The 11,400-nt window shown below is 40.8% G+C and overlaps 1 long non-coding RNA gene across 1 annotated transcript; it reads left to right on the top strand.

Annotated features, from left to right (window-relative positions):
* The first annotated feature begins 7,755 nt into the window (after positions 1–7,755).
* On the top strand, positions 7,756–11,400 carry LOC110454098. The gene is made up of 2 exons (XR_002463338.1): positions 7,756–7,939; positions 8,112–11,400. It is a non-coding gene; the product is annotated as an uncharacterized LOC110454098 (long non-coding RNA).

Here is an 11,400-nt window from a genome sequence, read left to right as displayed (position 1 = left end):
TGGCCCCTTGTACCTCAACAAACTACATATCCTGTAGTTCTCGCCACTTGTACCTCAACAAACTACTTATCCTGTAGTTCTTACCCTTGGTGCCTCAACAAACTAAATATCCTGTAGTTATCGCCCTTGGTACCCCAACAAACTACATATCCTGTAGTTCTGGCCCCTTGGTACCTCAACAAACTACATATCCTGTAGTTATCACCCTTGGTACCCCAACAAACAACATGTTTTCACAATATTGTCTTGCTTAAAGCTGTATTATCTAGACTTTTGTTGAATGTTTTGTTAATAAGAAAATAAAATAAGTAAACCATGAAGTTATTAACCCTCTTCCATTAAACAGTTCCAGAGCAAAAAAAAGGTTAAACGTTTTCAAACATTGTATACCACACATACCATTATTTCTCTTCGCCAAATCATGTTAGATTTCTCCCTTTGATACCTCAATAAACTACATATCCTGCAGTTCTTGCCCTTTTTACACTAACAAACTACATATCCTGTAGTTCTTGCCCTTGTACCTCAACAAACTACTTATCCTGTAGTTCTAGCCCCTTGTAGCTCAACAAACTACATATCCTGTAGTTATCGCCCCTTGTACCTCAACAAACTGCATATCCTGCAGTGCTCGCTCCTTGTACCTCAACAAACTACATATCCTCTAGTTCTCGCCCCCTTGTACCTCAACAAACTAAATATCCTTTAGTTCTCGCCCTCTTGTACCTCAACAAACAACATATCCTTTAGTTCTCGCCTCCTTTTACCTCAACAAACTACATATCCTGTAGTTATCGACCCTTGTACCTCAACAAACTACTTATCCTGTAGTTCTCACCCTTGGTGCCTCAACAAACTACATATCCTGTAGTTATCGCCCTTGGTACCCCAACAAACTACATATCCTGTAGTTCTGGCCCATTGGTACCTCAACAAACTACATATCCTGTAGTTCTCGCCCCCTTGTACCTCAACAAACTACATATCCTGCAGTTCTCGCTCCTTGTACCTCAACAAACTATATATCCTGTAGTTCTGGCCCCTTGTACCTTAACAAACTACATATCCTGTAGTTTTCGCCCCTTGTACCTCAACAAACTAAATATCCTTTAGTTCTCGCCCCTTGTACCTCAACAAACTACATATCCTGTAGTTCTGGCCCCTTGGTACCTCAACAAACTACATATCCTGTAGTTCTCGCCCCTTGTACCTCAACAAACTAAATATCCTTTAGTTCTCGCCCCTTGTACCTCAACAAACTACATATCCTGTAGTTCTGGCCCCTTGGTACCTCAACAAACTACATATCCTGTAGTTCTCGCCCCTTGTACCTCAACAAACTAAATATCCTTTAGTTCTCGCCCCTTGTACCTCAACAAACTACATATCCTGTAGTTCTGGCCCCTTGGTACCTCAACAAACTACATATCCTGTAGTTCTCGCCCCTTGTACCTCAACAAACTACATATCCTGTAGTTCTCGCCCCTTGTACCTCAACAAACTACATATCCTGTAGTTCTCGCCCCTTGTACCTCAACAAACTACATATCCTGTAGTTCTCGCCCCTTGTACCTCAACAAACTACATATCCTGTAGTTCTCGCCCCTTGTACCTCAACAAACTACATATCCTGTAGTTCTCGCCCCTTGTACCTCAACAAACTACATATCCTGTAGTTCTCGCCCCTTGTACCTCAACAAACTACATATCCTGTAGTTCTCGCCCCTTGTACCTCAACAAACTACATATCCTGTAGTTCTCGCCCCTTGTACCTCAACAAACTACATATCCTGTAGTTCTCGCCCCTTGTACCTCAACAAACTACATATCCTGTAGTTCTCGCCCCTTGTACCTCAACAAACTACATATCCTGTAGTTCTCGCCCCTTGTACCTCAACAAACTACATATCCTGTAGTTCTCGCCCCTTGTACCTCAACAAACTACATATCCTGTAGTTCTCGCCCCTTGTACCTCAACAAACTACATATCCTGTAGTTCTCGCCCCTTGTACCTCAACAAACTACATATCCTGTAGTTCTCGCCCCTTGTACCTCAACAAACTACATATCCTGTAGTTCTCGCCCCTTGTACCTCAACAAACTACATATCCTGTAGTTCTCGACTCTTGTACCTCAACAAACTAAATATCCTTTAGTTCTCGCCCGTTGTACCTCAACAAACTACATATCCTGTAGTTCTCGCCCCTTGGTACCTCAACAAACTACATATCCTGTAGTTCTTGCCCCTTGGTACCTCAACAAACTACATATCCTGTAGTTCTCGCCCCTTGGTACCTCAACAAACTACATATCCTGTAGTTCTGGCCCCTTGTACCTCAACAAACTACATATCCTGTAGTTCTCGCCCCTTGTACCTCAACAAACTACATATCCTGTGGTTTGCTCCTTGTACCTCAACAAACTACATATCCTGTAGTTTTCGCCTCTTGGTACCTTAACAAACTACAATGTATGAGGTGGAGTTCTTTGTCAATCGAGTATATGAATTGTGCACTAAAACCTTTTACATTGAGTTCATCAGACCTTTTTTTTCATTTTGATTGGACAAAGAAACACCAAGTAAATTGGTGCTTGATTTAATATAATTATTACGACTTTATTGTGTGTGCTTTAAAAATTGATGGACATTTTCTTCTTTTCAAGTATCAAGACTATATATTAGTTGTAATTTTCTTTACCAGAGTTTATCTTTGGTAGCTGGTGAAGGTAGACGTACATTTCTACTCAAAGAAGCTCAAAACTTCTCCACTGAAGATTTATCTTGTATACTAGAATATTATTACTGTGCTTTTTGTTACCTGCCATATAAAACTCAAATATTTGGTCTCTGTGCCGTCGAGTATTAGTTAAGTGTCATCGCCATACTTTGAAAATGAAACTAGCCTTGCAAATCATGGAATTTTCTGCCTTTATCTCTTATTATTTCTTAGACGATTTACTACTATTTTAGTCATATGTTAAAAAGTTTGTAATTAGATGACCAACTACTGAGGTGAGCAAGGATCAGCAATGCCTGTTGTAGTATTATTAATTATTTATATACTATGATGTTTTTTTTATAATAATGTATAATATACCCTATTCGTTATATATACCTCTCTGCATTGGCATGGGGTCATTCGTTATATATACCTCTCTGCTGTGTCATGGGGCCATTCGTTATATATACCTCTCTGCTGTGTCATGGGGTCATTCGTTATATATACCTTTCTGCTGTGACATGGGGCCATTCGTTATATATACCTCTCTGCTGTGTCATGGGGCCATTCGTTATATATACCTCTCTGCTGCGTCATGGGGCCATTCGTTATATATACCTCTCTGCTGTATCATGGGGCCATTCGTTATATATACCTCTCTGCTGTGCCATGGGGTCATTCGTTATATATACCTTTCTGCTGTGACATGGGGCCATTCGTTATATATACCTCTCTGCTGTATCATGGGGCCATTCGTTATATATACCTCTCTGCATTGTCATGGGGCCATTCGTTATATAGCTCTCTACAGTGTCATTGGGCCATTCGTTATATACCTACAGTGTCACTGGGTTATTCGTTATATACCTCTCTACAGTGTCACTGGGTTATTCGTTATATACCTATCTACTGTGTCATGGGGCTATTCATTATACCTCTCTGCATTGTCATGGGGCCATTCGTTATATATACCTCTCTGCAGTGTAACTGGGTTATTCGTGATATACCTCCCTAGTGTCATTGGGCCATTCATTATATATACCTCTCTACAGTGTCATTGGGCCATTCGTTATATATACCTCTCTGCATTGTCATGGGGCCATTCGTTATATATACCTCTCTGCTGTGTCATGGGGCCATTCGTTATATATACCTCTCTGCTGTGTCATGGAGCCATTCGTTATATATACCTCTCTGCATTGTCATGGGCCCATTCGTTATATATACCTCTCTGCAGTGTCACTGGGTTATTCATTATATACCTCTCTGCTGTGTTATGGGGACATTCGTTATATATACCTCTCTGCTGTGTCATGGAGCCATTCGTTATATATACCTCTCTGCATTGTCATGGGCCCATTCGTTATATATACCTCTCTGCAGTGTCATGGGGCCATTCGTTATATATACCTCTCCGCATTGTCATGGGGCCATTCGTTATATATACCTCTCCGCATTGTCATGGGGCCATTCGTTATATATACCTCTCTGCAGTGTCACTGGGTTATTCGTTATATACCTATCTACTGTGTCATGGGGCTATTCATTATGCCTCTCTACAGTGTCATGGGGCAATACGTTATAAACCCTTTTATTGTGTAATGGTGGCTATTCATTATATACTTTTCTACTGTGTCATGGGGCTATTCCTTATACCTCTATACTGTGTCATGGGCCCATTCGTTATATACCTTTCTATTGTGTCATGGGCCCATTCATTATATACTTTTCTACCATGTCATGGGGTTATTCCTTATACCTCTCTACTGTGTCATGGGCCCATTCGTTATATACCTTTCTATTGTGTCATGGGGTCATACTCAAACTTAACACATCAGTTCCAAGATGGCTGCCTGGCGGCCATTTAGCTTCTCCGATCCAGCTCAAATTTGAAATGCAGGATTATGGATCATAGGAATCCTAAATACCAAGTTCCACCACGACTCAGCAAATGGTTTTATAGAAATAGCTATAGCAAAAACAAATTACAGAGGGGCTGCCCAACTTCAGACAGACACTGGATCACAGTAGAAAATTGTTTTCAGTTGTCAATCAGCTGCAATTTGTCTTCATATAACGATCCCTTCCCCCTAATGCATTTTTTTATATATATACAGTAACTTCCCCTTAATTTTGCTTGCGATATAACTGTCACCATTAGGCCAGGGTACCACTGATGACTGGCTAGCTCAGGTAGGTTTAGAGTTTGTGATATAACTGCCACCATGAGGCCAGGGTACCACTGATGACTGGGTAACTCAGGTAGTTTTAGAGTTTGTGATATAACTGCCCCCATTAGGCCAGGGTACCACTGATGACTGGCTAACTCAAGTAGGTTTAGAGTTTGGGATATAACTGTGACCATGAGGCCAGGGTACCACTGATGACTGGGTAGCTCAGGTAGGTTAAGAGTTTGCGATATAACTGTCATCATGAGGCCAGGGTACCACTGATGACTGGCTAACTCAAGTAGGTTTAGAGTTTGTGATATACCTGCGACCATGAGGCCAGGGTACCACTGATGACTGGGTAGCTCAGGTAGTTTTAGAGTTTGCGATATAACTGTCACCATTAAGCCAGGGTACCACTGATGACTGGGTAACTCAGGTATAATGCATTTTTTTATATATATACAGTAACTTCCCCTTAATTTTGCTTGCGATATAACTGTCACCATTAGGCCAGGGTCCCACTGATGACTGGCTAGCTCAGGTAGTTTTAGAGTTTGCGATATAACTGTCACCATTAAGCCAGGGTACCACTGATGACTGGGTAACTCAGGTATAATGCATTTTTTTATATATATACAGTAACTTCCCCTTAATTTTGCTTGCGATATAACTGTCACCATTAGGCCAGGGTCCCACTGATGACTGGCTAGCTCAGGTAGTTTTAGAGTTTGCGATATAACTGTCACCATTAAGCCAGGGTACCACTGATGACTGGGTAACTCAGGTATAATGCATTTTTTTATATATATACAGTAACTTCCCCTTAATTTTGCTTGCGATATAAATGTCACCATTAGGCCAGGGTACCACTGATGACTGGGTAACTCAGGTATAATGCATTTTTTTATATATATACAGTAACTTCCCCTTAATTTTGCTTGCGATATAACTGTCACCATTAGGCCAGGGTGCCACTGATGACTGGCTAACTCAGGTAGGTTTAGAGTTTGCGATATAACTGTCACCATTAGGCCAGGGTGCCACTGATGACTGGCTATCTCAGGTAGGTTTAGAGTTTGTGATATAACTGCCACCATGAGGCCAGGGTACCACTGATGACTGGGTAGCTCAGGTAGGTTAAGAGTTTGCGATATAACTGTCATCATGAGGCCAGGGTACCACTGATGACTGGCTAGCTCAGGTAGGTTTAGAGTTTGGGATATAACTGCCACCATTAGGCCAGGGTACCACTGATGACTGGGTAACTGAGGTAGGTTTAGAGTTTGCGATATAACTGTCACCATTAAGCCAGGGTACCACTGATGACTGGGTAACTCAGGTATAATGCATTTTTTTATATATATACAGTAACTTCCCCTTAATTTTGCTTGCGATATAACTGCCACCATTAGGCCAGGGTTCCACGGATGACTGGCTAACTCAGGTAGGTTTAGAGTTTGCGATATAACTGTGACCATTAGGCCAGAGTACCACTGATGACTGGGTAGCTCAGGTAGGTTTAGAGTTTGCGATATAACTGTCACCATGAGGCCAGGGTACCACTGATGACTGGCTAACTCAAGTAGGTTTAGAGTTTGTGATATAACTGTGACCATGAGGCCAGGGTACCACTGATGACTGGGTAACTCAGGTAGGTTTAGAGTTTGTGATATAACTGTCGCCATGAGGCCAGGGTACCGCTGATGGCTGGGTAACTCAGGTAGTTTTAGAGTTTGCTATATAACTGTCACCATGAGGCCAGGGGACCGCTGATGACTGGGTAACTCAGGTAGTTTTAGAGTTTGCTATATAACTGTCACCATGAGGCCAGGGGACCACGGATGACTGGCTAACTCAGGTAGGTTTAGAGTTTGTAATATAACTGTCACCATGAGGCCGGGGTACCACTGATGACTGGCTAACTCAAGTAGGTTTAGAGTTTGGGATATAACTGTCACCATGAGGCCAGGGAACCGCTGATGACTGGGTAACTCAGGTAGTTTTAGAGTTTGGGATATAACTGTCACCATGAGGCCAGGGTACCGCTGATGGCTGGGTAACTCAGGTAGTTTTAGAGTTTGCTATATAACTGTCACCATGAGGCCAGGGGACCGCTGATGACTGGGTAACTCAGGTAGTTTTAGAGTTTGCGATATAACTGTCACCATGAGGCCAGGGGACCACGGATGACTGGCTAACTCAGGTAGGTTTAGAGTTTGTGAGATAACTGCCACCATTAGGCCAGGGTGCCACTGATGACTGGCTAACTCAGGTAGGTTTAGAGTTTGTAATATAACTGTCACCATGAGGCCGGGGTACCACTGATGACTGGCTAACTCAAGTAGGTTTAGAGTTTGTGATATAACTGTCGCCATGAGGCCAGGGTACCGCTGATGGCTGGGTAACTCAGGTAGTTTTAGAGTTTGGGATATAACTGTCACCATGAGGCCAGGGAACCACTGATGACTGGCTAGCTCAGGTGGGTTTAGAGTTTGTGATATAACTGTCACCATGAGGCCAGGGTACCGCTGATGACTGGGTAACTCAGGTAGTTTTAGAGTTTGCGATATAACTGTCACCATGAGGCCAGGGTACCACTGATGACTGGGTAGCTCAGTTAGCTTTAGAGTTTAGCAAACTCTGTTCCAGGGTTCAAATCCTGGTCTAGCCCCACTGAAGTTTACACACAGAACACTGTGGTGGATGTTTTCATTTCATATTCTTTATTTTTCATAAAAATCCTGCAAGGCAAGGTTTTCTTTTCAGAAAAGCTTTCTCAGACCTATTTTCATGGTGAAAAAAAACCCAGTTTCCAATACAGTTGTTTGCAGTGGTTCAGTGATCTTTAACAAGAAATACTCCAACAAAAAGACAATAGTTTAAGTTTTTATTCCCGTATCATTCAGACAATAAATCAGTAAACTGGTGGGTACGACAGAACATAGGTCCTGATATACACATGTAGGTTATATACCTGGTCAATGGACCTGGAAGTACAGTTCAGTCGACTAGGTGTGACAGAACATAGGTCCTGATATACACATGTAGGTTATATGTTTTTATTCCCGTATCATTCAGACAATAAATCAGTAAACTGGTGGGTACGACAGAACATAGGTCCTGATATACACACGTAGGTCATATACCTGCTCAATGGACCTGGAAGTACAGGTCAGTCGACCAGGTGTGACAAAACATAGGTACTGATATACACATGTAGGTTATATACCTGGTCAATGAGCCTGGAAGTACAGGTCAGTCGACCAGGTGTGACAAAACATAGGTACTGATATACACATGTAGGTTATATACCTGGTCAATGAGCCTGGAAGTACAGGTCAGTCGACCAGGTGTGACAAAACATAGGTACTGATATACACATGTAGGTTATATACCTGGTCAAGGATCCTGGAAGTACAGGTCAGTCGACCAGGTGTGACAAAACATAGCTCCTGATATACACATGTAGGTTATATACCTGGTCAATGGACCTGTAAGTACAGGTCAGTCGACCAGGTGTGACAGAACATAGGCCCTGATATACACATGTAGGTTATATACCTGGTCAATAGACCTGGAAGTACAGGTCAGTCGACCAGGTGTGACAAAACATAGGTACTGATATACACATGTAGGTTATATACCTGGTCAAGGATCCTGGAAGTACAGGTCAGTCGACCAGGTGTGACAAAACATAGGTACTGATATACACATGTAGGTTATATACCTGGTCAATGGACCCGGATGTACAGGTCAGTCGACCAGGTGTGACAGAGTATAGGTCCTGATATACACATGTAGGTTATATACCTGGTCAATGAGCCTGGAAGTACAGGTCAGTCGACCAGGTGTGACAAAACATAGGTACTGATATACACATGTAGGTTATATACCTGGTCAATGAGCCTGGAAGTACAGGTCAGTCGACCAGGTGTGACAAAACATAGGTACTGATATACACATGTAGGTTATATACCTGGTCAATGAGCCTGGAAGTACAGGTCAGTCGACCAGGTGTGACAAAACATAGGTACTGATATACACATGTAGGTTATATACCTGGTCAATGGACCTGTAAGTACAGGTCAGTCGACTAGGACGTCTATCATACAAAAACATTCAATCACATAGCTCAGTAGATTTAAGAAAAGATTTCAAAAAACATGTATGACACGTTCTCATGCAAGATGCAGTTAATAAAAAAGATGAAAATATAGGTCTCTGATAGAAGTAAGTTTGTTATAGTTGTAAAACCATCTACATGTATATAGCTACCTGACTAGAGCAGAGCAGGACAGGTAATTTATAAATGTAGTTTTCACTCTCAGCAGAGCAACCATGGTTACAATCTGTTTTTGAGAAACTGTTGGCTTTTTATGGATATGGGTCCTGTCCTGAAATTCTGAGGCAATTATTACCTGACATCCACCAGATAATATAATACATGTCTACACTTCTAGATCACCCTATTCACATAGCGTACACAGAAATGGTCTGAATTCCCCAATGATCATTTTACATTGAACTGTACATGTAGGAACATCAGCAGCGGCATGGATGAACATTACATAATACAAGATAGCAAAGCAATGCATGTGACATTTGATAAGGTAAGTAAGAAATGTATATATCAACAAGATGTTTAGGCCATATTAACAATCTGACAAACTGATGTAACATACAACACTTAGGGATTTGGTAATAAAACAATACAGCGTTCTCACATATAACAACAAACCAGTTACCACACTTAATATTCTGTCTTTGTTGATTTGTTGAAATTTGATAAATTACTTTGAGGACATGCATTTGATAAATGTGTCTTCAAAATCTAATCGCCTTGTATTCAAAAGGACAAAAATAAGCAGAAATGAAACAGTAAATCTGTTATTTTGAAACTAGTAGAAATCCTACACCTACATAAAATAGTGCTGCAAGCTTCACTAGGCGTTCCCATGTTGTGTTATAAGCTTCACTAGGCGTTCCCATGTTGTGTTATTTGCCTGAACATTATCAGTATACTTGTGTTAACAGGGCAGTCTGAAGGCACGTCATTGATTGGCCGGTGCCACAGTCATCAAAGCATAAAGCTGTGGACAGGAGGTACAATGTTTCTGTGATTATTTTGGAGTAATTTTGTATGAATTTAGACATGTAAGACTGATATATAAATGCCTTAATGGATCAATGTGCTGGTGGGAAGAATCCTACACAATGTACTAAAAATGTTTTGAGAGAAGAAATTTTGATAAGTCAGCAAAATGCAGTAAGACAGATTAATTTAATTATATCTATTGTATTATCTTCTGATATTGAGCCTCAAGTAATGAAAGGTCCTTAACCCAGGACACAGAAAACAGGTGTTGTGGTCGATCAGTCACCCTAACATATCACAGAGGGCAGATCTGTCACCCCAACATATCACAGAGGGCAGATCTGTCGAGAAAGATTTCAAACAGCTGAGTATTGCTTTCCAGTAATATACATGGAGCATGTGTTCTACGGAGCATCTTCTCATAAACACAACCCCTTCTCTCTAAATCAAAGGAGTGTCGTAGCATCTTCTCATAAACACAACTTCTCTCTAAATCAAAGGAGTGTCATAGCAACTTCTCATAAACACAACCCCTTCTCTCTAAATCAAAGGAGTGTCATAGCATCTTCTCATAAACACAACCCCTTCTCTCTAAATCAAAGGATTGTCGTAACAACTTCTCATAAATACAACTTCTTCTCTCTAAATCAAAGGAGTGAGAGTCACACCTGCATTAGAATATATCCATTTTGTAATTGAACATAAAATGCCCCAAAACACTTTGAGGTTATTTAAAAATCTACTACATGCACATGTATTACACATATATCTAAATCAATGTCTTTCAGAGATTTGATTTATAAATAGCCGTATATATCTTTATAGTGACTGTACTTATACACAGACACTTAATATCAGTCAATAGCACATACAAATCAGTAATTTATGTATAAATAATTTATACTTCAATCATAAATTTCAGCAAAAAACAAATACTAACATGTCTGAAACTAATTTCATAAAATTGCAAAATTCATAAACAAAATTTATGACAATACTGCTAAACATGTTTAGACCGTAAAAGTACCACGACCCTGATGTTATCCTTGATTGGTCCAGCGCGACGGTACCTTTGACACACTGGGGAGTTGCTGAAAATCAAAATGCATGCAATATTCCTCAAAGGTACCTACTACACCTACAATATCTTTTCTTCAAAGGTACCTACTACACCTACAATATCTTGGTTAAGGTAAACTTCTCAGGTAAATCATTAATGGCCAAAAATCCTGATGACTTATGAAAGTGGGTGGGGTTTGGTGGGGTACTGAACTTGATTTGGGAAAGGGATATTACTAGGTAGGTGATTGCTGATGAGGCTGGAATTGACTTGTTGTTCTCGTACATGGAAAGGTATATGATAATTAGGGCAGTGTTATTTCCTGATAATACTTTGGGTGTGGTAGAGGTCAGG

This window comes from Mizuhopecten yessoensis, unplaced genomic scaffold (genome assembly GCF_002113885.1).
Source record: "Mizuhopecten yessoensis strain PY_sf001 unplaced genomic scaffold, ASM211388v2 scaffold7669, whole genome shotgun sequence".
In the NCBI taxonomy this organism is placed as follows: domain Eukaryota; kingdom Metazoa; phylum Mollusca; class Bivalvia; order Pectinida; family Pectinidae; genus Mizuhopecten; species Mizuhopecten yessoensis.
This window is presented reverse-complemented; position numbering and strand designations above follow the sequence as displayed.